Below are 5047 nucleotides of genomic sequence, written 5' to 3' on the forward strand. Positions count from 1 at the left end.
GGTTTTCCAGGCCTGGAGGAGTTCCTCCTATAGAAACCTTAAAAGTATCACTGGAGATTTTTTTGCCTTGCTTGGGGGAAGCAGAGCTTGCAAAGAGGCTCCATCTCTCATTTTCTCCCCTGAGCACCCCTTTAACTTTGAAGGTTTTCAGTCACCTCAACTGACCCATTGGCTCCCTAGAGCCGTGAGAATGGGCAGTATCATCATACCATACCAATGGTTCTCTTAATCAAATCTTAAAATCCAGAGGAAGAAGAAAGCGATTGGTGGAGCTAGAAGCCAGTAAATCAATAGAAAGGGACAAGAGTAAAATCACAATTAATTCCCTGCCTTTATTTTGCTACCTAATAGCCAGCAAACAGAATTTCTTTCCTCATGACCTTGAAGAACCTCAGAAGTCACTTCCTCTCCACGTTTGAGCTCTTTTAGGATGCACATATTCAAAAGGAGAAAAAAAGCATGAAGCTAGTGTGTTCAGTGCCAAGTAGCTTTGGCCATGTGGCTCCCATTTAATATATCACAGCCCAAGGTGGTTGCTTTCACAGAGGACACAGGTGCAGCAGGAGCAGCCAAGAGAGCTGGAACATGCCCAGAAAACAGGGAGAGCAAAGGTCTTGGAACCACCAGCAGCTGCTGAAAGCTCAAATAACTTCAGAAGGGCACCTGGGCACCCCTCTTGCAGTCTTTTCTTCCAAGGAACACTAGAGCAAGATTAGGTTCTCTTTAACTTCATCATGTGGCTGAAACACTGGTATTTTTATTTTTATTTTTATTTTTATTTTTATTTTATTTATTTATTTAGTTATTTATTTATTTATTTAAGAAAATCTTTATCTTTTTGAGAAAAGACCCTGGATCCCACAAAACACTTAAGGTTGGGAGGAACCTTGGGAGATCATCTAGTCCAACTGCTTCACTCCCACCAGAGTCAGCTTGAACAGATTGCCTGAAAGCATGTCCAGTCAGGTTTTAAAGGTCTCCAAGGATGGAAACTCCAGAGCTTCTGGACAAGCTGTACCAGCATTCAACCATTCTCACAGTGAAAAAAGCTTTTTCTAATGTTTAAACAGAATTTTGTGTGCTTGAGAGTGTGCTCACTGTCTGTTGTCCTGATTCTAGACATTGCCAAGATGATTGTCTCCATTCTCTTTGCCCCAACACAGATCCCTCCCCAAGCCTTCTCCGATTCCAGGCCTCTCAGCTTCATTAACAATCAACAAAAGGTGCTACAATCCTTTAACCATCTTACTCATGTTCAGTATGTTAAAAAAATTCTTTTTAATTGGCTTGCAAATTTGTGCAGTTCCTTTTTCAGCTGTTGGTGTGGTTAAACCAAGCATCATCTTCATGGCCTTTGCTGGATTGCCCATTTTTTTCTTATTCTCTAGTTTGACTTTAATCGTTTTTGCCAGGCAGTAATCACCCGCAAGGAAACTACCAAGGTGGCAGACTGTTCAGGGGCAAGAATTTAATTTACAGCTGAGGAACAGCAGACACTGCTCAGCACTGTTACACCACTTGCACCTATTTGAGTTGGAGATGATGGGCACACGGGCTGTGTAAAGATAGACGTTTTGAAAGCACTGCCTTCAGAAAGGCAAAGCGAGCTGACATATTCCCTTTGGAGTAGGTTTCAAGGAGTGATAGAATTTTGTCCAAGTTATAGGCTACTCAGTTCACTTCCTATTTTGGGCAGATGCCTTGCAGTGCACAGGGAACGTAAGTTATTCGTATTCCTCTCCCATTTTGAAATGAGGTTACATCCAGTTCTTTCCTGCCATGTGCTGCATCTTTCCTGCTTGTCAAAGACATATAGTTTCCCTGAGTTTTCCATAAAAATTAGTGCAAAGCTTCCTGCAGCAGGGCCTGGGCAGTCCTGTAATATCAGGAACAATGGAGACATGCTTGCTCTTGGTGTTATATTTTGGAAGATATATCACAGCTGGCCAAATGCATTTTGTTCATCATAAGTAGCACTAGTTGTATAGAAATACTAGATTAATGGAATTTCTTTACCAGTCTAAGGCAGTTGCTATTAATTTGCTTTCCTAGGAGATTTAGGAACAAGGGGCCTTCATTCAGTAACTTCTGAGAAACAATCTTTGCCTCTCTTTGCTTGGTAAGGCCCACAAGACCTTCCATCCAGCGGTCAGACCAGCTGAATCTCACAAGGTGCTACTGGAAAGTGGCAGATGACAAGTGATATCCTGGCAGCTCAGATTTCTCTGTGAGGATTAGTTAAAAAACACTTGTGTAATTCAGTCTGTATGCTGGCATTACAAATTAATTGAAGAGATGGGGTACACTGATTTCAATGCATCACCAGCTTAGCTGCTATTCTACTTGTATAAGCAAGCAGAGACTCAGTGTAATTAGGTTCTCTGTGTTTACAGGGGAAAAGATAATCCCTTCAAGTAGTTCCTTTTCCTCTCCTAATTTTTCAGTAATAACTCTGGTCCTATATGCTCTGCTTCACTTTGATGAATCCTAACATTTTCTTAATTAGGAGGGGATTTTTATCACATCCATCTGTACTTTTTTTTTTCCCTGACTGTATTTATTAATCCAAATGACAGCTTAATTCAACATCTGTACCATGAAGAAGTCCACAGTGGAAGCATATTGCTTTAGTACGGAAAAGACTTTTGATGCATTTTATATTTGCTGCACATATTGAACAAATGTATGATTCAGAAAACTAAAATATCAGCAATCCTCCTAATGGGTGTTTCCCAAAGTACAAAGAATAAAAGACCCATCAGCTGTTCAGAAAACAAAATTTCATTTATTTTAAAGTTACTTTAACAGTAAACACCTTGTCAGAAGTACAGTGAACTGGCACTATTTCTTTAAAACATTGAACTGTCTTCCAGGAACACCTGAAATATTCAAGAGATATCTTAAGCCAGAGTAACGTAATGCAAGGCCCAACTCCCTCCCCATCCCTTGTGAGCACCACCCGTGGAGAATGGGCAGTGAACTTTTATTTGCATTGTGACCTAACAGCTCTCAAGATTCAGGGGGTAAATTGCAAACTGGAATTCACCCTTTTGTATTTAGGGACCTGCACACAAAAATGTGACAAATGAGGCAAATCACAAAGCAAATTCCACTTTGGACAAAAAGAAACATATTGTTTTGTAGAACATTTAATTTAGCAACTATAAAACCTATAAGCCTCTCCCTTAAAGAGGTGAATATAGCAACAAGAGGAGACAAGGCAGTGCCTTTTGCAGGGACTTTGCTATTTATTCCAACTACTGAAAGGCGGCCTAGGCCTGGACCTACCCCTCCTATTGATACAATTCATGGCTCTTCCATTAACCACAGATCTGTAGGAACATCTGCCCTTCCATTCCTTCAGCATCTTGCATCTGAGCAAACAGCAGCTATGCACCCCATGCTACAAAGGGAGCCAGCATGTGCTCAGTCTGGAGAGTGGGGAGCCTGGGAGAGCATGGCCCAAGGAGCCCCTTCCCTGCCAACACAGCACCTTTCCCAGATGACCTGCGTACATACAGTCCCCCGTATTCATGGAGCTGCAGAAAACCAGCTGTTCCTCACAGCTCATGGTTTGTTCCCAGTCATACTGATGCGTAACGGAGCTCCTCACCAACGCTGACTGCAACAGCCCCTTCCTACAGCTCAGGGTAAGAACACCTCGTTTGCAGCTTTACCCACACTCACTCTGGAACAGAAACAGCCTCAAGGGTGTGGGTCTGGCTGATAGGCCTGCAGTTAAACAACATGGAACATTTTGCCTGTTATAGGGTGAATCTAAGATGCCTTGTTTATAACTTACACTATTAAATTTTCACAACTTTATACAAATTCTTAATGATGTTAAAAAACACTGTACAAAACCACCTTAAGGCACAAAGAGTTAAACAGAAATGCAGCCCACTGGAAATCTCAAAGCAGCCAATTCAAGAAAAGCTGGCCTTGAAATAAGTATGTATTTCATGTATACAAGTTACGCTTCACTGTCATACATTAAAAACAGCATTTATAGGACAAAAAGTATACTGCTCAGCACCTACTCTCTTCCATTAATACCAGTCTCAATCTGAGACATGATCTGTGGTTACAAGGAGGAAGTGAAATGGCTATACATCCCTCAGTTTGCTGTGGGCAACCAGGAGCTGTTAAACACTTATGTGTGCAACACTGGCAACGTTGTTTTGTAAAGGTAGGATGTGAACATGCTTCAACCTTGCTTCTCTGCTCAACTTAGTGAAGTAAGGAAGTATGGATGTGGGGGAAAAGATGTCAAAATGGCAGTGATGGAAGATGGGAGAAATTGCAATCCTGCACAGAATTCCATGAATCAATGTCCCCTATCCCATGCAAATTGTCTTGGGCAAATGACTGGAGAGTAAAAGAAAGATGCCCGTGAAGGTACTGTCCGGCCTAACAAGGCTGAAACAGATCAGCTCTGTAGGTAGGGTCAGCTCCTGTCTGTGTCCGGAAACATGCAGATAACACAAGACACACTGCTGGCTCAAAGATTCTCCTGCTGAGAGCCCGCCAGAGCTGTCCAGTGACTGACTCCTTTCTCCAGAACGTGAAAGGCATCTCTGCATTACAATATAAAACACATCAAAACTCGATTCTGAGCACCACTGGTTGTTTCCTTATATGAATGCTCCTTTGAGAAATAAGAAGCTGCCCTATCTACATGAATGCTCAATATGTAATTCCACTGGGGAAGAAGCTTGATAGAACAGTTTAATTTGGGTGCAATTTCCCTGATGTGGCCTGAAGTAAGGGCAGCCCAACCTCTGGCAATGAAGCTTTTTGGAAAAAAACTCATTGTCCCACTGCTCTTGGTTCAGCTTTCTTCTGTACAAGTGCTTTTTCCCCATCTTTCCAGTCATGCTGACCAGATCACCCCACTACTGCTGCTCTTATTAAGTGTTAAGGGGGAACTGTAACTTTAGCACAGAGTCCTGAACTCCTGCTCACTAAATAGAGTAAGAACATTTGATACATTTGAAATCAAAAAGTGTGTACCAACATGGGTAAAAAGTGGAAACTAGCTCAAAAA

The sequence above is a fragment of the Sylvia atricapilla genome, chromosome 1, assembly GCF_009819655.1.
Source record: "Sylvia atricapilla isolate bSylAtr1 chromosome 1, bSylAtr1.pri, whole genome shotgun sequence".
Taxonomy (NCBI): domain Eukaryota; kingdom Metazoa; phylum Chordata; class Aves; order Passeriformes; family Sylviidae; genus Sylvia; species Sylvia atricapilla.